Here is a 25409-nt window from a genome sequence, read left to right on the forward strand (position 1 = left end):
ACTGAAGATGTTGTATTGAATTGCAGGGAGTGTATGAAACAAAGTGAATGAGTTTGTGGAGCAGATTGAAATTGACAGATACATCACTCTGGGTATCACAGAGAGGTGGTTGTTAGGGGATAAGTGTTGGGAACGAAATATCCAATGATTCATGTCCGATAGAAAGAACAGTCAAATGGACAGAGATAACAAAGCGTGGAGCTGGATGAGCACAACAGGCCAAGTAGCATCTCAGGAGCGTAAAAGCTGATGTTTCGTGCCAAGACCCTTCTACTTCTGTGTGTTCGTCCTGCTGTGTTCATCCAGCTCCACACTTTGTTATCTTAGATTCTGAAGCATCTGCAGTTCCCATTATCTCCGATACAAATGGACAGAGATGCCAGGGTTGGCTTGTCAGTAAGAAATGAGGTCGCGCTGAAGGAACCACAGCTCTTGTGCTTGTTTATTAATGACTTGGAGGAAAGAGGTGCATGTGCTGTGGCTAAATTTGTAGATGACTGAAAAAATATTTAGAAAGACAAGGCATGGCACAGAAACAGAGATTTACCAGGATGTGACTTGGATCGGAATGTATTAGCTGTAAGGTGGGTTTGGTGGAAATGTTGTGTCGTGATAAATGTAATGAGATCAACCATGATCTCAGCGAATGATGGAGGAAATTCAATGGGCCAAATGACTTTTTTTCTGAGTCTTCTTGTTTGACAATGCATTCATGAAGGCGTTTTTTTTTCTCTCTTGGATAAGATTTGAAAATGAAATGTATTCACTTCCTTTTCATCTGGGAATAAATAACTGTTCTGAACGATTTCCATTGACGAATAGCAATCTGACAAGCATCACAATGTAAAGAGATTTTTAGCTTCTTTTTAATTGTAAATGTATTCTTTGGAATTAATTCGGCATATATTATTTACGTCTCAGGAAGTATGTTCATCACTGCATCTCAAAAAGTGGTGTGTTGTGTGACAACAGCTTTTTAAAGATCACTTCAATGGTTGTAACACGCATTAAATTACACTGTTGGCCAATCTGTCCATGATTATTTCATTATCTTATGTTTCAAACAGACAAGGAAATATTGGTGATGCAATGAAGAGTTTGATTCTCAAATATAATTGTTGTTATACCTTCCGCTTGGAAGAAAGATTCACATCAAGTTGACTGGTCAAGTAAATGGGACACTGACTGTGAGTACTTTGAATGTTCGAGTTATTCCTAAAATGAAAGTTATGACCTTGATGATTTCTCTTTCATGCAGATATGAAGAGACTATTTTAAAATATCCTCTAGGTTAGTGGTTCAGGCATAAAAGTGCAATATGTGTATTTAAGTATATACATGTACATGCGTAATCTGAAAAGATAATGAGTATAAATCACTTGTGACAAGGTGAGAATGAGTTATCCAGATAGTAAGAACTGCCAATGTTGGTGTCTGAGATAACACATTGTGGAGCTGGAGGAACACAGCAGGGCAGGCAGCATCAGAGGCTCAAGAAAGGTGAGGTTTTGGGTCAGGACCCTTCCTGAGAAATGGAGGGTGGAAGGGAGCTCAGAAACAAACAGTGTGGAGGGGGAGGAGGTGCTGGGGAAGGTAGGTGGGATGGTGATAAGTGAGTACTATCCAGATTGGAACAGATTTCCCCCAGCGGGTATTGAATTTGAATTCCAAATCACTCTCAAAATCTTAGTGACTGTTAACATTCATGTTTTTTGTCTGTGTGTTTCAGTAATTGCATGACAGTTTGAATGGTTCTTTGAGAGTGAGGAACCTATGGACTCTCACACACCAAGATGGAATTTAGTTCAAAGAGTGACTTCAAAATAGTTGCTTGCTTTTAAAATCTTGACCATTTTTGCTGTCCAGTTGAATGAATTTAGCTTCATACTGCTTCAATAGGAATTAGTGTTTAATAGGAACATATTTGTGAAACTTACAGTTGCGTAAGTTTTAGCATAAACTGGTGCAGCCTTTCGGTGCTTGCAAAAAGGCTCACCTCTCCGTTAATACCGAAGGAAAATTAGAGTTTAAAAGTAAGTTCACCCGCTGTCAGGGAATGAAATGATAATGTTGACTCAAATATAATTTTTAAGAAAGTAATATATTTGTGAAACACTAAACTCCAATTAAAATTTGGATCTGCTTGTTTTACACATGGTTGGATATTGGATTCATTTTAAATGAGGGTGAAGATCACTTTAAATCCAGCATATTTGTGAAGAAAAGAAATAGCATGTCAAATAAAATTAACTGCATGACTCTACATAGCCCTATATGTAGAATTTCGTTCTGAACTATGAGACAGTTATGATCCCGTTCTCCCTCAGTGCTCATGGCAAGAGTAAGACTCCTGTTTGACGTGCTATGCACTGCATGGAATGGCGGCGACATCAGATTCATTGATGCTGGAGAATCAAAAGAATATGACGATAAGATTTAAAATCAAAATCTCATTGAACACTTCAAGGAATGTATTACAGGAAGGTGGGGAAAGCATGTATGACTAATAGAAGGTGGTGGCGCAGATCAAGTAGACCTGTGTGCTAAAACTAATGACAAATTTCACATTGAATGGAACAGTTTAAACAGGCTGGAGGAAGCAGACATGCCAGCTCAAACTTGTTGAATTTCTGCATTCTGTTCGTAAACATGAGCAAAATTGTGGGAAACATGTTTATTCTTTCTCTTTTATTGCACAGAACCATACAATTAGACTGTTTTGATGAGGAACTTAAAGATTACGAGTCCCGTCCGTTTGACTCAGAGTTTGGTACCATAGGTTGGTACGATCTTCGTTGGAGAAGGAAAAGGGATGTTCCAGATACAGAAAATAGTCAAACCATTTACTACAAAGTCCATTTCTGGTTAGTATTAATTAATGCAGTTAACATTTTTAGAGCGATATGATTGCACAATGGAGTCAAGAAGAAAATTCCATCTGATATTCCACAAATTTTAACCGGATATTAAAGCCGCTGATTTCTTTTTCATGCTGTCTGCTGCTTTTAAGAATGGTTGTCTTACTGTCGAAATGTTTAGCTTTGACTCCATGGCTTCTTCCATTAGCTCACTTTGAAACACATGTTTCTTCAGCCAAAAATGTACGTTTACCCGGTGTAGCTCGACCAACCTTCCCCTGTGGTCGTTCCCCTGAAATCCCCTGCGGTAGCTCCCCTGAAAAACAAGTATACCGTTTTGGATACTGTTCCGGGGGACGACTTACCAGGGGCATGCAGTAGGGTGCAGGTCTCTGGCACAGAGTCTGTCCCTCTTGCACAGAAGGGAAGCGGGGATAGGAAGAGAGTGATAGTCATTGGGGACTCAATAGTTAGAGAGACTGATAGAAGATTTTCCGGGAACGAAAGAGACTGACGATTGGTGTGTTGCCGACCAGGAGCCAGGGTCCGTGATGTCTCGGATAGTGTGTTTAGGGTCCTGAGGGGAGAGGGTGACCAGCCCCAAGTCGTGGTCCACGTAGGCACCAGCGACGTAGGTAGAAAGAGGGATAGGGATGCCAGGCAGGATTTGAGGGATCTAGGGTGGAAGCTGAGAGCTGGAACAAAGAGCGTGGTCCTCTCTGTTTGTCACCCGTACCACGTGATAGCGAGGCAAAGAACAGGGAGAGATTTCAGCTGAAGACATGGCTGCAGGGATGGTGCAGGTGAGAGGGCTTCAGGTACATGGACAATTGGGGCTCATTCTGGGGAAGGTGGGACCTGTACAAACAGGACGGTCTCCACTTGAACCAGAGGGGCACTAATATCCTGGGTGGGAAATTGGCTAGTGCCATTCGGGTGGATTTAAACGAGCTCAGAAGGGGGATGGGAAACTGAGGTGTCGTCCTAGTACACAGGAGGATGAGCGTAGGGAGGACATGGTCAGGACCTCACTGTCACAGGAGTGTGCTGGCAGACAGCAAGCTGGATTGAAGTGTGACGACTTTAATGCCGGGAGTATCCGGAATAAGTTAGGTGAGGTTGCAGCTTGGATAGGTCCCTGGGACTTCGATGTTGTGGCCATTTCAGACATGGATAGAGCAGAGTCAGGAATGGATGTTGCGGGTTCCAGGGTTTAGATCTTTGATTAAGGTCTGGGAAGGTGGTAAAAGATGGGGAGGTGTGGCTTGGTTGGTCAAGGACAGTATAACGGCGGCTGAAAGAACCTTTGAGGACTCGTCTACTGCGGTGGTATGGGCTGAGGTTGCCAAGGAAGGTTTGTCGACTGAGTCAGTGTGGGTGGAAGTTCGGAACAGCAAGGCAGCAGTCACCTCACTGGGGGTTTCCTACGGCCCCCAAATAGCAGTTGAGAGATCAAAGAACTCATTGGCCGGCAGATAGTTGAAAAGTGCAAACGTAGCAGGGTTGTTGTTCAGGGTGACTTCAACTTTTCCAATATAGATTGAAACCTCCTGAGTGCAGATGGTTTGGATGGTGCCGTTTTTGTCAGGTGTGTTCAGGAGGGTTTCCTTACTCAGTATGTGGACAGGCCGAGGAGGGAGGCCGTTTTGGATTTGGTGCTTGGCAATGAGCCAGGACAGGTGTCAGATATCGTGGTGGGAGAGCACTTTGGCGACAGTGACTACAACAGCCTCACATTTACCATAGCCATGGAAAGGGAAAGGAGCAGTTACCAGGGGAAGACATTTAACTGGGGAAAAGGAAACTCTGATGCTATCAGACAGGAGTTGGGAACTACAGATTGGGAGCAATTGTTCCACAGAATGGGCACAGCAGACATGTGGAGCTGTTCAAGGAGCAGTTGTTGCGAGTGATGTATGAATTTGTTCCTCTGAGACAGATAAGAAGGGGTAAGATTAAGGAGCCTTGGATGACGGGTGCAGAGGTGCTTCTTGTCGAAAAGAAAAAGGCAGCGTACGTAAGGTGGAGGAAGTGAGGGTCTAGCACAGCTTTAGAGTATTACAGGCCTGCTCGGAAGGAGCTCAAAAGATATTGCCTGCACAATTGTTACCTGTTACAACCTTTGCGTCCACGCTTGCTCATTCAATGGTGTCAAGATGCCAGCAGTGAGTGTACCTTCTCCATCCCCTAATGCCATCAGCTCACACAAGACATAGTCCTTACTTAAAATCTTCTGATCAAACAAAGTTCATTGATTTGGACATTTTAGTTACCTGTCATGAAACGAAAACTGATTCTGACTGGCGTGAACTGCAGTGCAAATGAATATAATCTGCGAAACGAGATTCCTTATGGGCTTGCATCTGCTAGAAATGATTGCTTTTCAAAGACGTTGCATACATACATTTATTTCTCCTATCACCTTAGATTATATTTTTGTTTGTGCGTGTTGTGTGGGCTTCCAGTCAGTCCCATAAACACAGGTTGATGCAGTCACTGTTATAACACGGTATTGAAGGAGAATTTGTGATCTTTGGAGTTTCATTCCAGTGTATGAAGGAGTGCATCATCAAACCACTCCAGATCTCTACTGGTGACTATATTGTTGCAAGTTTTCAAGTGTTACCGATGGTCACATAAAATATGGCCTTTTTGTTGTTGCGCTATTCATCTTAACTGCACCATATCTAGTATTTAGGCTTGGAAACAATTTCTGTTTTTTTGATTTACTTGTTCAAAATCATTTATGATTGTTGTCATGATATCTACGATATGTTATTTTGATTGGACACAGAGGATTGGATCTGTCTTCCCCCAACTATTAATGGAAATAATGTATGCGCTTATAAAACCCCTTCTGGGCAAGGTAGTTGCTCAGTGGTTAGAGCTGCTCATGCACTGGGGAGCCAATTGAGATTCCAGTCTTGGGTAACGATCTGTGTGGAATTGACATGTCCTCCCCGCGTCTGCGAGGGGCTTCTGCCAGGTGCTGCAGTTTCCTCCCATTGTTCAAAGATGTGCAGGTCCTTATATGTGATTTGTGAAGCATTTCTTCAATGTTTCAATCCTGCCAGCATCCAGTGCCTTGGTCAAAATAACTGGAGATGAATAAAAGATACAGTGCCTTTTGACACCATTTCCTGCTGGATTTTCATCAATCCTGCTTTATATCGGTGACAACTTCCATGACCTTTTTTGATGCTATGTCTGAATTGACAGTCTAGTTCCAAATATTTGTTGTGTAGTATTACAAGGTCTCTGTTATAGCATACCCATGAATGCCCACTTCAAAAGATACTTCCATATCATAGAATCCCTACGGTGTGGAAACAAGCCCCTTTTGACCCAACAAGTCCACAGCCACCCTCCAAAGAGCATCTCACCCTGACTCATTCCCCGACCCTTTCCTCAGTAACCCTACATTTCCCATGACTAACACACCTAATCTACACATCCCGAAACACAATGGGCAAGTTTGGCATGGCCCATACAACTAGCCTGCACATCTTTGGACAGTGGGAGGAAACCAGAGCACCCAGCAGGAACCCATGCAGGCATGGGCAGAATGTACAAACTCTGCACAGAAAATCACGCAACGGTGGGATCGAACCTGGGTCCCTGGCTCTGTGAGTCAGCAGTGCTAACCACTGAGCCACCGTGCTGCCCTTGGAGTTAGACAGAGCTTGCTTGTTCTTGGGTGGCCTCAAACTGCCAACCTCCACTTTGTGGCAAAAGTGCTGACCAACTGCACTCATCTTCACTGGTTTTTGCTTTGTATCATTGAATTCAATCCTTCAAACTCTATGATAAATATTTAACTTTCCATTGATATGTGAACGTTGTTTTTAGTACACAGTATTGGTTTATTATGTTTCATTGGTACATCATGAATACTGTATGTATATGCAAATGGGCAAGTTGGTCACGATGCAGTCCGCAGACCTGGAGGATAATAACACTGCCCTTCAATCGCCCACGATGCCCTCTGCAAATTGGTAGAAAACAAAAATTTCTATAAAATTAATCTCTCCTCCCGTCAGTCGATCAAAATTAATTCAGAATTTTGTACAGGCCAATAACTGTAAGATTACATGGGCCTAAACAAAACTACTGGCTCATATTAGTTCAGTAAAGTGAAAGGGCAACAATAGAGGCAGTAGGAACTGCAGATGCTGGAGAATCTGAGATAAGAAGGTGTAAAGCTGGATGAACACAGCAGGTCAAGCAGCATCATCCGGCTCTACACCTTGTTATCTCAGATTCTCCAGCGCCAATTTTCTGAAGTAGGGTCTCGTCCCGAAACATCAGCTTTCTTGCTCCTCTGATGCTGCTTGGCCTGCTGTGTTCATCCAGCTCTCCACCTTGGGCAACAATAGAGTATGCTTTAAGTCACTAGATATGTTACGTGGGTTTGTCTTCCTTAGGGTGGAGTTAGTGGAACCGAAAAAGATGTCTCCCTCACAGCGTTTGTGACAAAAGAATTGCATCGTTCCTTGGCGGCCTTTCAACAGAAGAATATTCAGAGATTTCCCGAGTGGTAAGAATGTAACTTCTTTTACTTCTCTTTATCTCACTTTTTCCAAAATTGGAAAATAGATTTTAGAAATAACATCGAGCTGATGAAGTGTGAAAAGAAGAATAATTCCAAGCAGTGGTGGGAGTTGGTCAGTGAGGTGGGAGGAGTGGATAGGTGGGAGAGAAGGCGGACAGGTCATGGAGGCGGGGATGAGTGGAGGAACTAGTCTTGGGATGAGGCTGACGGGTGGGGAGATTTTGAGGGTGGCAAAGTCCATATTGAGGCCATTGAGTTGGAAGCTCCCGAGGCGGAATATGAGGTGTTGCTCCTCTAGTTTCTGGGTGGTGTGATTGTGACACTGGAAGAGGCCCAGGATGGACATGTCGTCCAGGGAGTGGGAGGGGGAGTTGAAGTGATGCAATGATTTGGATATGTAAATAGAAGGTGTGGTTAGTAAGTTTCCCAATGATTGAAGGTGTAGTAGCCAGCCAAGGTCACCTCAGAATGCAATGGGACATTGACAAGGGCCAATAAACTGAGGAGTGGCAGATGGAGTTGAGGTTAGATAAATGTGAGGTGCTCCCTTTTGGAAAGGCAAATCAGGGCAGCACGTATACACTGAAGGTTGTGGGGAGTGTTGCTTAATAAAGAGACGCTGGAGTGCAGTTTCGTCGTTCCATCAAAGTACAGCCACCGGTAGAAAGGATATGAAGGAGACATTTGGTGTGCTCGCCTTTATCGGTCAGTGCATTGAGTATAGGAGTTGGGAGATCACTTAGCAGCCATGTAGGACGTTGGTTCGGCTGCTTTTGGTATACTGCAATCGATTTTGGTCTCCTTGCGAGAGGAAGGATGTTGGCGCAACATTGAGGGCCGAAGGGCCTGTTCTGCGCTGTATTGTTGTATGTTGTAAACTTGAAAGGGTTCAGAGAAGATCTACAAGGATGTTACGAGCATCGGAGGTTGAAGGTATACCGTGGGCTTGAACAGGCAGCGATTACTTGGAACTTTGGAGTTCAGGGCTGACCATATAGAAGTTTATACAATTACGAGGGACGTGGATAGAGCGAACAGCCAAGATCTTTTCCCCGGGTTGCTGGAATCCAAAACTGGAGGGAATAGGTTGAAAATGAGAGAGGGAAGATTTAAAATGGACCGGATTTTTTTCATAGTGGTGCATGTATGGAATGAGCTGCCAGAGGAAGTGGTGGAGGCTTGTACGTTTAAAAGGCATGTGGATGGGTATAATAATAGGATGGGTTGAGAGGAATATGGGCCAAATGCTGGCAAATGGGACTAAATTAATTTAGGATATCCGGTCAACATAGACAAATTGGGCCAAAGGATCTGTTTCCCTACTGTACATCTCTCTGACTCGAAGTGTCTTTTTTCTGAACCACGTGGCCCATAATTAGAAAAACTTGAATCAGGATTTGGGAATGTGACAATTCTAATTGGATCTGTTTGATGAAATTAACTCTGTAGGTAATGGTGGTTGAATTATGATTTTTAAAATTTGAGTTTATTGCAGCATCTTATAGATTAGAGGAGACACATGTAATCAAAATTGAAAATCAAAACTTGGTAAAATTTTGCATTGGAAATACATGACCAGCCATTGTAGGAGATTCATGACCATTGCATTCAAGTGAGAACAACAAATGCGATTCAGTGACTCAGTGAAATGGGATGCAGTGACTGAGATAAATGGGATGCAGTGACTGAGATAAATGGGATGCAGTGACTGAGGTAAATGGGATGCAGTGACTGAGTGAAATGGGATGCCGTGACTGAGTGAAATGGGATGCCGTGACTGAGATAAATGGGATGCAGTGGCTGAGGGTAATGGGATGCAGTGACAGATGGAAATTGAATGCAGTGAGAGAGTGAAACTGGATGCAATGACGGTGGGAAATGGGATACAGTGACTGAGAGAAATGGGATGCAGTGACTGAGGAAATGGGATGCAGTACCTGACGGAACTTGAATGCAGCATCAGATGAGAAACGGGATGCAGTGACTGTGTGAAATGGGATGCAGTGACTGGGTGAAATAGGATGCAGTGAATGAGTGAAGTGAGATGCAGTGACTGATGGAAAGGAGATGCAGTGACTGAGTGAAATGTGATGCAGTGGCAGAGTGAAATGTGATGCAGTGGCAGAGTGAAATGTGATGCAGTGGCAGAGTGAAATGTGATGCCGTGACTGCGTGAAGTGTGATGCAGTGACTGCCTGAAATGTGATGCAGTGTCTGCGTGAAATGGGATGCAGTGTCTGCGTGAAATGGGATGCAGTGTCTGCGTGAAATGGGATGCAGTGTCTGCGTGAAATGGGATGCCCCGACTGAGTGAAATCGGATGCCCCGACTGAGTGAAAAAGGATGCCCCGACTGAGTGAAAAAGGATGCCCCGACTGAGTGAAAAAGGATGCCCCGACTGAGTGAAAAAGGATGCCCCGACTGAGTGAAAAAGGATGCCCCGACTGAGTGAAAAAGAATGCCCCGACTGAGTGAAATAGGATGCCCCGACTGAGTGAAATAGGATGCCCCGACTGAGTGAAATAGGATGCCCCGACTGAGTGAAATAGGATGCCCCGACTGAGTGAAATAGGATGCCCCGACTGAGTGAAATGCGATGCAGTGACTGACGGAAATTGAATGCACTGACGGATGGAAATTGAATGCAGTGAGAGAGTGAAATTGGCTGCAACGACTGTGGGAAATGGGTTGTAGTGACTGACGGAAATGGGATGCAGTGACTGACGGAAATGGGACGCAGTGACTGAGTGAAATGGGATGCAGTGACTGTGGGAAATGGGATGCAGTGACTGTGGGAAATGGGATGCAGTGAATGAGTGAAGTGAGATGCAGTGACTGATGGAAATTGAATGCAGTGTCTGATGCAAATGGGATGCAGTGACTGAGTGAAATGGGATGCAGTGACTGAGTGAAATGGGATGCAGTGACTGAGTGAAATGGGATGCAGTGACTGAGTGAAATGAGCTGCAATGACTGAGTGAAATGAGCTGCAATGACTGTGTGAAGTGGGATGCAGTGACTGATGGAGATTGAATGCAGTGTCTGATGCAAATGGGATGCAGTGACTGAGGGAAATGGGATGCAGTGACTGAGGGAAATGGGATGCAGTGACTGAGGGAAATGGGATGCAGTGACTGATGGAAATGGGAGGCAGTGATTGAATGAAATGGGTGCAAGTGACCGTGGGGATGGGATGCAGTGACTTGGGGAAAGGAGATGCAGTGACTGTGGAAACGGGATGCTGTGACTGAGGGTAACGGGTTGAGGCGGCTAAGTGAAATGGGACGCCGTGTCTCTGTGAAATGTGATGCGGAGACTGTGGGGAAATGGATGCAGTGACTGAATGAAATGGGATGCAGTGACTGAGCGAAATGTGATGCGTTGACTGATGGAAAGGAGATGCCGTCACTGTGGGAAATGGCATGCAGTGACTGAGTGAAATGGGGAGCTGTGAATGAGTGAAATGGGCTGCAATGACTGAGTGAAATGGGGTGCTGTGACTGATGGAAATGGGATGCAGTGACTGAGGGAAAGGAGATGCAGTGACTGAGGGGAATGGGATGCAGCGACTGAGTGAACTGGGATGCAGTGATGGAGTGAACTGGGATGCTGTGACTGAGTGAACGGGGATGCAGTGACTGAGTGTCCTGGGATGCAGTGACTTGAGTGAAATGGGATGCAGTGACTGCTAAATGGGCTGCAGGGTCTGTTGGAAATGGGATGCTCTGACTGAGGGTAATGGGATGCAGTGACTGAGGGGAATGGGATGCAGTGACTGAGGGGAATGGGATGCAGTGACTGAGTGAACTGGGATCCACTGACTGAGGGAAATGGGATCCACTGACTGAGGGAAATGGGATGCAGTGACTGAGGGAAATGGGATGCAGTGACTGAGGGAAATGGGATGCAGTGACTGAGGGAAATGGGATGCAGTGACTGAGGGAAATAGGATGCAGTGACTGATGGAAATGGGACGCAGTGAGAGAGTGAAATTGGATGCAATGACTGTGGAAATGGGACATAGTGACTGAGAGAAATGGGATGCAGTGACCGAGTGAAATGGGATGCCGTGACTGTGTGGCATTGGGTGTGGTGATTGATGGAAATACATTCACTGTCTCAGTTGAATAGGATTCACTGTCTCCGTTAAATGGGATGCAGTGACTGAGTGAAATGGGATGCAGTGACTGAGTGAAATGGGATGCAGTGACTGAGTGAAATGGGATGCAGTGACTGAGGGAAATGGGATGCAGTGACTGAGGGAAATGGGATGCAGTGACTGAGGGAAATGGGATCCCGTGACTGAGGGAAATGGGATCCCGTGACTGAGGGAAATGGGATCCCGTGACTGAGGGAAATGGGATCCCGTGACTGAGGGAAATGGGATGCAGTGACAGATGGAAATTAAATGCAGTGAGAGAGTGAAATTGGATACAATGACTGTTGGAAATGGGATGTAGTGTCTGAGAGAAACGGGATGCAGTGACTGAGGGAAATGGGATGCAGTGACTGAGTGAAATGGGACGCAGTGACTGAGGGAAATGGGATGCAGTACCTGACGGAACTTGAATGCAGCATCAGATGAGAAACAGGATGCCGTGACGCTGTGAAGTGGGATGCAACGACTGCCTGAAATGGGATGCAGTGAATGAGTGAAGTGAGATGCAGTGACTGATGGAAAGGAGATGCAGTGACAGATGGAAAGGAGATGCAGTGACTGAGTGAAATGTGATGCCGTGACTGAGTGAAATGTGATGCAGTGACGGAGTGAAATGTGATGCCGTGACTGTGTGAAATGTGATGCAGTGACTGCGTGAAATGTGATGCAGTGACTGCCTGAAATGGGATGCAGTGTCTGCGTGAAATGGGATGCAGTGTCTGCGTGAAATGGGATGCAGTGTCTGCGTGAAATGGGATGCAGTGACTGCGTGAAATGGGATGCAGTGACTGCGTGAAATGGGATGCAGTGTCTGCGTGAAATGGGATGCAGTGTCTGCGTGAAATGGGATGCAGTGACTGCGTGAAATGGGATGCAGTGACTGAGGGAAATGGGACACCGTGACTGAGTGAAATGGGATGCAGTGACTGAGGGAAAGGAGATGCAGTGACTGATGGAAATGGGATGCAGTGACTGATGGAAATGGGATGCCGTGACTGATGGAAATGGGATGCCGTGACTGATGGAAATGGGATGCAGTGACTGAGTGAAATGGGATGCAGTGACTGAGTGAAATGGGATGCAGTGACAGATGGAAATTGAATGCAGTGAGAGAGTGAAATTGGATGCAATGACTGTGGGAAATGGGATGTAGTGACTGAGAGAAATGGGATGCCGTGACTGTGTGGAATTGGGTGTGGTGATTGATGGAAATACATTCACTGTCTCAGTTGAATAGGATTCACTGTCTCCGTTAAATGGGATGCAGTGACTGAGTGAAATGGGTTGCAGTGACTGAGGGAAATGGGATGCCGTGACTGAGGGAAATGGGATGCCGTGACTGCGTGAAATGTGATGCAGTGACTGCCTGAAATGTGATGCAGTGACTGCGTGAAATGTGATGCAGTGACTGCGTGAAATGTGATGCAGTGACTGCGTGAAATGCGATGCAGTGACTGCGTGAAATGGGATGCAGTGACTGCGTGAAATGGGATGCAGTGACTGCGTGAAATGGGATGCAGTGACTGAGGGAAATGGGATGCCCTGACTGAGTGAAATGCGATGCAGTGACTGACGGAAATTGAATGCACTGACGGATGGAAATTGAATGCAATGAGAGAGTGAAATTGGCTGCAGTGACTGAGAGAAATGGGATGCAGTGACTGAGAGAAATGGGATGCAGTGTCTGAGTGAAATGGGAGACAGTGACTGAGGGAAATTGGATACAGTGACTGAGGGAAATTGGATGCAGTGACTTAGTGAAATGGGACGCAGTGACTGAGGAAAATGGGATGAGGTGACAGATGGAAATTGAATGCAGTGAGAGAGTGAAATTGGATGCAATGACTGTGGGAAATGGGTTGTAGTGACTGAGAGAAATTGGATGCAGTGTCTGAGTGAAATGGGATACAGTGACTGAGGGAAATTGGATGCAGTGACTGAGGGAAATGGGATGCAGTGACTGCCTGAAATAGGATGCAGTGAATGAGTGAAGTGAGATGCAGTGACTGAGTGAAATAGGATGCCCTGACTGAGTGAAATAGGATGCCCTGACTGAGTGAAATAGGATGCCCTGACTGAGTGAAATAGGATGCCCTGACTGAGTGAAATGCGATGCAGTGACTGACGGAAATTGAATGCAGTGACTGATGGAAATTGAATGCAGTGACGCAGTGAAATGGGATGCAGTGACTGTGGGAAATGGGTTGTAGTGACTGAGTGAATTGGGATGCAGTGACTGAGTGAAGTGGGATACCATGACTGAGTGAAACGGGATGCAGTAACAGAGTGGAATGCATTGCAGTGACTGATGGAAATGGGATGCAGTGACTGCGTGAAATGGGATGCAGTGACTGCGTGAAATGGGATGCTGTGACTGCGTGAAATGGGATGCTGTGACTGCGGGAAATGGGATGCTGTGACTGCGGGAAATGGGATGCAGTGACTGAGTGAAATGCGATGCAGTGACTGTGGGAAATGGGATGCAGTGAATGAGCGAAGTGAGATGCAGTGACTGATGGAAATGGGATGCAGTGACTGAGTGAAATGGGATGCAGTGACTGAGTGAAATGGGATGCAGTGACTGAGTGAGATGGGATGCAGTGACTGAGTGAAATGAGCTGCAATGACTGTGTGAAGTGGGATGCAGTGTCTGAAGGAAATGGGATGCAGAGACTGAGGGAAATGGGATGCAGTGACTGATGGAAATGGGATGCAGTGACTGAGTGAAAAGGGATGCACTGACTGAGGGTAATGGGATGCACTGACTGAGGGTAATGGGATGCTCTGACTGAGGGTAATGGGATGCAGTGACTGAGGGTAATGGGATGCAGTGACTGAGGGTAATGGGATGCAGTGACTGAGGGTAATGGGATGCAGTGACTGAGGGTAATGGGATGCAGTGACTGAGGGTAATGGGATGCAGTGACTGAGTGGACTGGGATGCAGTGACTGATTGAACTGGGATGCAGTGACTAAAGGAAATGGGATGCAGTCACTGTGGGAAATGGCATGCAGTGACTGAGCGTAATGGGATGCAGTGACTGAGTGAAATGGGATGCAGTGTCTGCGTGAAATGTGATGCAGTGACTGCGTGAAATGGGATGCAGTGACTGCGTGAAATGGGATGCAGTGTCTGCGTGAAATGGGATGCAGTGTCTGCGTGAAATGGGATGCAGTGTCTGCGTGAAATGGGATGCAGTGTCTGCGTGAAATGGGATGCAGTGACTGCGTGAAATGGGATGCAGTGACTGAGGGAAATGGGACACCGTGACTGAGTGAAATGGGATGCAGTGACTGAGGGAAAGGAAATGCAGTGACTGATGGAAATGGGATGCAGTGACTGATGGAAATGGGATGCAGTGACTGATGGAAATGGGATGCCGTGACTGATGGAAATGGGATGCCGTGACTGATGGAAATGGGATGCCGTGACTGAGTGAAATGGGATGCAGTGACAGATGGAAATTGAATGCAGTGAGAGAGTGAAATTGGATGCAATGACTGTGGGAAATGGGATGTAGTGACTGAGAGAAATGGGATGCCGTGACTGTGTGGAATTGGGTGTGGTGATTGATGGAAATACATTCACTGTCTCAGTTGAATAGGATTCACTGTCTCCGTTAAATGGGATGCAGTGACTGAGTGAAATGGGTTGCAGTGACTGAGGGAAATGGGTTGCCGTGACTGAGGGAAATGGGATGCCGTGACTGCGTGAAATGTGATGCAGTGACTGCCTGAAATGTGATGCAGTGACTGCGTGAAATGTGATGCAGTGACTGCGTGAAATGTGATGCAGTGACTGCGTGAAATGTGAAGCAGTGACTGCGTGAAATGTGAAGCAGTGACTGCGTGAAATGTGAAGCAGTGACTGCGTGAAATGGGATGCAGTGACTGCGTGAAATGGGATGCAGTGACTGCGTGAAATGGGATGCAGTGACTGAGGGAAATGGGATGCAGTGACTGAGGGAAATGGGATGCCCTGACTGAGGGAAATGGGATGCCCTGACTGAGTGAAATAGGATGCCCTGACTGAGTGAAATAGGATGCCCTGACTGAGTGAAATGCGATGCAGTGACTGACGGAAATTGAATGCACTGACGGATGGAAATTGAATGCAATGAGAGAGTGAAATTGGCTGCAGTGACTGAGAGAAATGGGATGCAGTGACTGAGAGAAATGGGATACAGTGACTGAGTGAAATTGGATGCAGTGACTGCGTGAAATGGGATGCAGTGACTGCGTGAAATGGGATGCAGTGACTGCGTGAAATGGGATGCAGTGACTGCGTGAAATGGGATGCAGTGACTGCGAGAAATGGGATGCAGTGACTGCGAGAAATGGGATGCAGTGAATGAGGGAAATGGGATGCAGTGACTGCCTGAAATAGGATGCAGTGAATGAGTGAAGTGAGATGCAGTGAATGAGTGAAGTGAGATGCAGTGACTGAGTGAAATAGGATGCCCTGACTGAGTGAAATAGGATGCCCTGACTGAGTGAAATAGGATGCCCTGACTGAGTGAAATAGGATGCCCTGACTGAGTGAAATAGGATGCCCTGACTGAGTGAAATGCGATGCAGTGACTGACGGAAATTGAATGCAGTGACTGACGGAAATTGAATGCAGTGACGCAGTGAAATGGGATGCAGTGACTGTGGGAAATGGGTTGTAGTGACTGAGTGAATTGGGATGCAGTGACTGAGTGAAGTGGGATACCATGACTGAGTGAAACGGGATGCAGTAACAGAGTGGAATGCATTGCAGTGACTGATGGAAATGGGATGCAGTGACTGCGTGAAATGGGATGCAGTGACTGCGTGAAATGGGATGCTGTGACTGCGTGAAATGGGATGCTGTGACTGCGGGAAATGGGATGCAGTGACTGAGTGAAATGCGATGCAGTGACTGTGGGAAATGGGATGCAGTGAATGAGCGAAGTGAGATGCAGTGACTGATGGAAATGGGATGCAGTGACTGAGTGAAATGGGATGCAGTGACTGAGTGAAATGGGATGCAGTGACTGAGTGAGATGGGATGCAGTGACTGAGTGAAATGAGCTGCAATGACTGTGTGAAGTGGGATGCAGTGTCTGAAGGAAATGGGATGCAGAGACTGAGGGAAATGGGATGCAGTGACTGATGGAAATGGGATGCAGTGACTGAGTGAAAAGGGATGCACTGACTGAGGGTAATGGGATGCACTGACTGAGGGTAATGGGATGCTCTGACTGAGGGTAATGGGATGCAGTGACTGAGGGTAATGGGATGCAGTGACTGAGGGTAATGGGATGCAGTGACTGAGGGTAATGGGATGCAGTGACTGAGGGTAATGGGATGCAGTGACTGAGTGGACTGGGATGCAGTGACTGATTGAACTGGGATGCAGTGACTAAAGGAAATGGGATGCAGTCACTGTGGGAAATGGCATGCAGTGACTGAGCGTAATGGGATGCAGTGACTGAGTGAAATGGGATGCAGTGTCTGCGTGAAATGTGATGCAGTGACTGCGTGAAATGGGATGCAGTGACTGCGTGAAATGGGATGCAGTGTCTGCGTGAAATGGGATGCAGTGTCTGCGTGAAATGGGATGCAGTGTCTGCGTGAAATGGGATGCAGTGTCTGCGTGAAATGGGATGCAGTGACTGCGTGAAATGGGATGCAGTGACTGAGGGAAATGGGACACCGTGACTGAGTGAAATGGGATGCAGTGACTGAGGGAAAGGAAATGCAGTGACTGATGGAAATGGGATGCAGTGACTGATGGAAATGGGATGCAGTGACTGATGGAAATGGGATGCAGTGACTGATGGAAATGGGATGCCGTGACTGATGGAAATGGGATGCCGTGACTGATGGAAATGGGATGCCGTGACTGAGTGAAATGGGATGCAGTGACAGATGGAAATTGAATGCAGTGAGTGAGTGAAATTGGATGCAATGACTGTGGGAAATGGGATGTAGTGACTGAGAGAAATGGGATGCCGTGACTGTGTGGAATTGGGTGTGGTGATTGATGGAAATACATTCACTGTCTCAGTTGAATAGGATTCACTGTCTCCGTTAAATGGGATGCAGTGACTGAGTGAAATGGGTTGCAGTGACTGAGGGAAATGGGATGCCGTGACTGAGGGAAATGGGTTGCCGTGACTGAGGGAAATGGGATGCCGTGACTGCGTGAAATGTGATGCAGTGACTGCCTGAAATGTGATGCAGTGACTGCGTGAAATGTGATGCAGTGACTGCGTGAAATGTGATGCAGTGACTGCGTGAAATGTGAAGCAGTGACTGCGTGAAATGTGATGCAGTGACTGCGTGAAATGTGATGCAGTGACTGCGTGAAATGTGATGCAGTGACTGCGTGAAATGCGATGCAGTGACTGACGGAAATTGAATGCACTGACGGATGGAAATTGAATGCAATGAGAGAGTGAAATTGGCTGCAGTGACTGAGAGAAATGGGATGCAGTGACTGAGAGAAATGGGATACAGTGACTGAGTGAAATTGGATGCAGTGACTGCGTGAAATGGGATGCAGTGACTGCGTGAAATGGGATGCAGTGACTGCGTGAAATGGGATGCAGTGTCTGAGTGAAATGGGATGCAGTGTCTGAGTGAAATGGGATGCAGTGACTGAGTGAAATGGGATGCAGTGACTGAGGGAAATTGGATGCAGTGACTGAGTGAAATGGGATGCAGTGACTTAGTGAAATGGGACGCAGTGACTGAGGGAAATGAGATGAGGTGACAGATGGAAATTGAATGCAGTGAGAGAGTGAAATTGGATGCAATGACTGTGGGAAATGGGATGTAGTGACTGAGAGAAATGGGATGCAGTGTCTGAGTGAAATGGGATACAGTGACTGAGTGAAATAGGATGCCCTGACTGAGTGAAATAGGATGCCCTGACTGAGTGAAATGCGATGCAGTGACTGACGGAAATTGAATGCAGTGACTGATGGAAATTGGATGCAGTGACTGAGTGAAATAGGATGCCCTGACTGAGTGAAATAGGATGCCCTGACTGAGTGAAATGCGATGCAGTGACTGACGGAAATTGAATGCAGTGACTGATGGAAATTGAATGCAGTGACGCAGTGAAATGGGATGCAGTGACTGTGGGAAATGGGTTGTAGTGACTGAGTGAATTGGGATGCAGTGACTGAGTGAAGTGGGATACCATGACTGAGTGAAATAGGATGCCCTGACTGAGTGAAATAGGATGCCCTGACTGAGTGAAATAGGATGCCCTGGGAAATGGGACGCAGTGTCTGAGTGAAATTGGATGCAGTGTCTGAGTGAAATTGGATGCAGTGACTGAGGGAAATTGGATGCAGTGACTGAGGGAAATTGGATGCAGTGACTGAGGGAAATGGGATGCAGTGACTTAGTGAAATGGGACGCAGTGACTGAGGGAAATGAGATGAGGTGACAGATGGAAATTGAATGCAGTGAGAGAGTGAAATTGGATGCAATGACTGTGGGAAATGGGATGTAGTGACTGAGAGAAATGGGATGCAGTGTCTGAGTGAAATGGGATACAGTGACTGAGGGAAATTGGATGCAGTGACTGAGGGAAATTGGATGCAGTGACTGAGGGAAATTGGATGCAGTGACTGAGTGAAATAGGATGCCCTGACTGAGTGAAATAGGATGCCCTGACTGAGTGAAATAGGATGCCCTGACTGAGTGAAATGCGATGCAGTGACTGATGGAAATTGAATGCAGTGACTGATGGAAATTGAATGCAGTGACGCAGTGAAATGGGATGCAGTGACTGTGGGAAATGGGTTGTAGTGACTGAGTGAATTGGGATGCAGTGACTGAGTGAAGTGGGATACCATGACTGAGTGAAACGGGATGCAGTAACAGAGTGGAATGCATTGCAGTGACTGATGGAAATTGAATGCAGTGACTGATGGAAATGGGATGCAGTGACTGCGTGAAATGGGATGCAGTGACTGCGTGAAATGGGATGCTGTGACTGCGGGAAATGGGATGCTGTGACTGCGGGAAATGGGATGCAGTGACTGAGTGAAATGCGATGCAGTGACTGTGGGAAATGGGATGCAGTGAATGAGCGAAGTGAGATGCAGTGACTGATGGAAATGGGATGCAGTGACTGAGTGAAATGGGATGCAGTGACTGAGTGAAATGGGATGCAGTGACTGAGTGAGATGGGATGCAGTGACTGAGTGAAATGAGCTGCAATGACTGTGTGAAGTGGGATGCAGTGTCTGAAGGAAATGGGATGCAGAGACTGAGGGAAATGGGATGCAGTGACTGATGGAAATGGGATGCAGTGACTGAGTGAAAAGGGATGCACTGACTGAGGGTAATGGGATGCTCTGACTGAGGGTAATGGGATGCAGTGACTGAGGGTAATGGGATGCAGTGACTGAGGGTAATGGGATGCAGTGACTGATTGAACTGGGATGCAGTGACTAAAGGAAATGGGATGCAGTCACTGTGGGAAATGGCATGCAGTGACTGAGCGTAATGGGATGCAGTGACTGATGGAAATGGGATGCAGTCACTGAGTGAAATGGGATGCAGTGTCTGCGTGAAATGGGATGCAGTGTCTGCGTGAAATGGGATGCAGTGTCTGCGTGAAATGGGATGCAGTGTCTGCGTGAAATGGGATGCAGTGACTGAGAGAAATGGGACACCGTGACTGAGTGAAATGGGATGCAGTGACTGAGGGAAAGGAAATGCAGTGACTGATGGAAATGGGATGCAGTGACTGATGGAAATGGGATGCAGTGACTGATGGAAATGGGATGCCGTGACTGATGGAAATGGGATGCCGTGACTGATGGAAATGGGATGCCGTGACTGAGTGAAATGGGATGCAGTGACTGAGTGAAATGCGATGCAGTGACTGTGGGAAATGGGATGCAGTGAATGAGCGAAGTGAGATGCAGTGACTGATGGAAATGGGATGCAGTGACTGAGTGAAATGGGATGCAGTGACTGAGTGAAATGGGATGCAGTGACTGAGTGAAATGGGATGCAGTGACTGAGTGAGATGGGATGCAGTGACTGAGTGAAATGAGCTGCAATGACTGTGTGAAGTGGGATGCAGTGTCTGAAGGAAATGGGATGCAGAGACTGAGGGAAATGGGATGCAGTGACTGATGGTAATGGGATGCAGTGACTGAGTGAAAAGGGATGCACTGACTGAGGGTAATGGGATGCACTGACTGAGGGTAATGGGATGCTCTGACTGAGGGTAATGGGATGCTCTGACTGAGGGTAATGGGATGCAGTGACTGAGGGTAATGGGATGCAGTGACTGAGGGTAATGGGATGCAGTGACTGAGGGTAATGGGATGCAGTGACTGAGGGTAATGGGATGCAGTGACTGATTGAACTGGGATGCAGTGACTAAAGGAAATGGGATGCAGTCACTGTGGGAAATGGCATGCAGTGACTGAGCGTAATGGGATGCAGTGACTGAGCGTAATGGGATGCAGTCACTGAGTGAAATGGGATGCAGTGTCTGCGTGAAATGTGATGCAGTGACTGCGTGAAATGTGATGCAGTGTCTGCGTGAAATGTGATGCAGTGTCTGCGTGAAATGGGATGCAGTGTCTGCGTGAAATGGGATGCAGTGTCTGCGTGAAATGGGATGCAGTGTCTTCGTGAAATGGGATGCAGTGACTGAGAGAAATGGGACACCGTGACTGAGTGAAATGGGATGCAGTGACTGAGGGAAAGGAAATGCAGTGACTGATGGAAATGGGATGCAGTGACTGATGGAAATGGGATGCAGTGACTGATGGAAATGGGATGCCGTGACTGATGGAAATGGGATGCCGTGACTGATGGAAATGGGATGCCGTGACTGATGGAAATGGGATGCCGTGACTGAGTGAAATGGGATGCAGTGACAGATGGAAATTGAATGCAGTGAGAGATTGAAATTGGATGCAATGACTGTGGGAAATGGGAAGTAGTGACTGAGAGAAATGGGATGCCGTGACTGTGTGGAATTGGGTGTGGTGATTGATGGAAATACATTCACTGTCTCAGTTGAATAGGATTCACTGTCTCCGTTAAATGGGATGCAGTGACAGATGGAAATTGAATGCAGTGAGAGAGTGAAATGGGTTGCAGTGACTGAGGGAAATGGGATGCCGTGACTGAGGGAAATGGGATGCCGTGACTGAGGGAAATGTGATGCCGTGACTGCGTGAAATGTGATGCAGTGACTGCGTGAAATGTGATGCAGTGACTGCGTGAAATGTGATGCAGTGACTGCGTGAAATGTGATGCAGTGACTGCGTGAAATGGGATGCAGTGACTGCGTGAAATGGGATGCAGTGACTGCGTGAAATGGGATGCAGTGACTGCGTGAAATGGGATGCAGTGACTGCGTGAAATGGGATGCAGTGACTGAGGGAAATGGGATGCCCTGACTGAGTGAAATAGGATGCCCTGACTGAGTGAAATAGGATGCCCTGACTGAGTGAAATAGGATGCCCTGACTGAGTGAAATGCGATGCAGTGACTGACGGAAATTGAATGCACTGACGGATGGAAATTGAATGCAATGAGAGAGTGAAATGGGATGCAGTGACTGAGAGAAATGGGATGCAGTGACTGAGAGAAATGGGATACAGTGACTGAGGGAAATTGGATGCAGTGACTGAGTGAAATGGGATGCAGTGACTTAGTGAAATGGGACGCAGTGACTGAGGGAAATGGGATGAGGTGACAGATGGAAATTGAATGCAGTGAGAGAGTGAAATTGGATGCAATGACTGTGGGAAATGGGTTGTAGTGACTGAGAGAAATTGGATGCAGTGTCTGAGTGAAATGGGATGCAGTGACTGAGGGAAATTGGATGCAGTGACTGAGGGAAATTGGATGCAGTGACTGAGGGAAATTGGATGCAGTGACTGAGTGAAATAGGATGCAGTGAATGAGTGAAGTGAGATGCCCTGACTGAGTGAAATAGGATGCCCTGACTGAGTGAAATAGGATGCCCTGACTGAGTGAAATAGAATGCCCTGACTGAGTGAAATGCGATGCAGTGACTGACGGAAATTGAATGCAGTGACTGATGGAAATTGAATGCAGTGACGCAGTGAAATGGGATGCAGTGACTGTGGGAAATGGGTTGTAGTGACTGAGTGAATTGGGATGCAGTGACTGAGTGAAGTGGGACACCATGACTGAGTGAAACGGGATACAGTAACAGAGTGGAATGCATTGCAGTGACTGATGGAAATTGAATGCAGTGACTGATGGAAATTGAATGCAGTGACGGAGTGAAATGGGATGCAGTGACTGCGTGAAATGGGATGCAGTGACTGTGTGAAATGGGATGCAGTGTCTGAGTGAAATGGGATACAGTGACTGCGTGAAATGGGATGCAGTGACTGCGTGAAATGGGAGGCAGTGACTGTGAAATGGGATGCAGTGTCTGAGTGAAATGGGATGCAGTGTCTGAGTGAAATGGGATGCAGTGTCTGAGTGAAATGGGATGCAGTGACTGAGGGAAATTGGATGCAGTGACTGAGTGAAATGGGATGCAGTGACTTAGTGAAATGGGACGCAGTGACTGAGGGAAATGACATGAGGTGACAGATGGAAATTGAATGCAGTGAGAGAGTGAAATTGGATGCAATGACTGTGGGAAATGGGTTGTAGTGACTGAGAGAAATGGGATGCAGTGTCTGAGTGAAATGGGATGCAGAGTCTGAGGGAAATTGGATGCAGTGACTGAGGGAAATTGGATGCAGTGACTGAGGGAAATTGGATGCAGTGACTGAGTGAAATGGGATGCAGTGACTTAGTGAAATGGGACGCAGTGACTGAGGGAAATGGGATGCAGTGACTGTGTGAAATAGGATGCAGTGAATGAGTGAAGTGAGATGCAGTGATGGAGTGAAATGTGATGTTGTGACTGCGTGAAATGTGATGCAGTGACTGCATGAAATGGGATGCAGTGACTGAGTGAAATAGGATGCCCTGACTGAGTGAAATGCGATGCAGTGACTGACGGAAATTGAATGCAGTGACTGATGGAAATTGAATGCTGTGACGCAGTGAAATGGGATGCAGTGACTGTGGGAAATGGGTTGTAGTGACTGAGTGAATTGGGATGCAGTGACTGAGTGAAGTGGGATACCATGACTGAGTGAAACGGGATGCAGTAACAGAGTGGAATGCATTGCAGTGACTGATGGAAATTGAATGCAGTGACTGATGGAAATTGAATGCAGTGACTGATGGAAATGGGATGCAGTGACTGCGTGAAATGGGATGCTGTGACTGCGTGAAATGGGATGCTGTGACTGTGGGAAATGGGATGCAGTGACTGAGTGAAATGCGATGCAGTGACTGTGGGAAATGGGATGCAGTGAATGAGTGAAGTGAGATGCAGTGACTGATGGAAATTGAATGCAGTGTGTGATGCAAATGGGATGCAGTGACTGAGTGAAATGGGATGCAGTGACTGAGTGAGATGGGATGCAGTGACTGAGTGAAATGAGCTGCAATGACTGTGTGAAGTGGGATGCAGTGTCTGAAGGAAATGGGATGCAGAGACTGAGGGAAATGGGATGCACGGACTGAGTGAAATGGGATGCACTGACTGAGTGAAATGGGATGCACTGACTGAGGGAAATGGGATGCACTGACTGAGGGAAATGGGATGCACTGACTGAGGGAAATGGGATGCAGTTACTGAGGGAAATAGGATGCAGTTACTGAGGGAAATGGGATGCAGTGAGTGATTGAAATGGGAGTCAGTGATTGAATGAAATGGGTGCAAGTGACCGTGGAGATGGGATGCAGTGACTTTTGGAAAGGAGATGCAGTGACTGTGGAAACGGGAAGCTGTGACTGAGGGTAACGGGTTGCAGTGGCGAAGTGAAATGGGACGCCGTGTCTCTGTGAAATGTGATGCGGAGACTGTGGGGAAATGGATGCAGTGACTGAATGAAATGGGATGCAGTGACTGAGTGAAATGTGATGCGTTGACTGATGGAAAGGAGATGCCGTCCCTGTGGGAAATGGCATGCAGTGACTGAGTGAAATGGGAAGCTGTGAATGAGTGAAATGTGATGCCGTGACTGAGGGTAATGTGATGCCGTGACTGAGGGTAATGTGATGCCGTGACTGAGGGTAATGTGATGCCGTGACTGAGGGTAATGTGATGCAGTGACTGAGGGTAATGTGATGCAGTGACTGAGTGAAATGGGGTGCAGTGACTGATGGAAATGGGATGCGTGACTGAGTGAAATGGGATGCGGTGACTGAGGGAAATGGGATGCGGTGACTGAGGGAAATGGAATGCGGTGACTGTCGGGAATCGGGTGCGGTGACTGATGGAAATGGATGCACTGTCTCAGTTGAATAGGATTCAACGTCTCCGTTAAATAGGATGCAGTGACTGAGTCAAATGGGATGCAGTGACTGAGTGAAAAAGGATGCAATGACTGAGTGAAATGGGATGCAGTGGCTGAGTGAAATGGGATGCAGTGACTGAGGGAAATGAGATGCAGTGACTGAGGGAAAGTAGATGCAGTGACTCTGAGAAATGGATTGCTGTGACTGAGGGTAAGGGGATGCACCATTTCAGTTCAATGAGATTCACTGTCTCAGTGAATTGGGATGCTGTGACTGAGGGAAATAGGTTGCAGTGACTGAGGGAAATGGGACGCAGTGACTGAGGGAAATGGGATGCAGTGGCTGACGGTAATGGGATGCAGTGACTGAGTGTAATGGGGTGCAGTGGCTGGGTGAAATGGGATGCAGTGGCTGCGTGAAATGGGATGTAGTGACTGAGTGAAATGGGACGCCCAGACTGAGGGAAATGGGATGCACTGACTGA

The 25409-nt window shown here is 46.8% G+C and overlaps 1 long non-coding RNA gene across 1 annotated transcript in view; it reads left to right on the forward strand.

Annotated features, from left to right (window-relative positions):
- The first annotated feature begins 1107 nt into the window (after positions 1-1107).
- LOC132207927 (uncharacterized) overlaps positions 1108-25409 on the forward strand; it is a 47870-nt gene continuing 23568 nt past the window's right edge. Inside the window, exons 1-3 of the long non-coding RNA XR_009444006.1 lie at positions 1108-1187; positions 2700-2864; positions 7283-7395. This is a non-coding gene — a long non-coding RNA (uncharacterized LOC132207927). The remainder of the gene's footprint in view (positions 1188-2699; positions 2865-7282; positions 7396-25409) is intronic.

This window comes from Stegostoma tigrinum, unplaced genomic scaffold (genome assembly GCF_030684315.1).
Source record: "Stegostoma tigrinum isolate sSteTig4 unplaced genomic scaffold, sSteTig4.hap1 scaffold_209, whole genome shotgun sequence".
NCBI classification, from domain to species: Eukaryota; Metazoa; Chordata; class Chondrichthyes; order Orectolobiformes; family Stegostomatidae; genus Stegostoma; species Stegostoma tigrinum.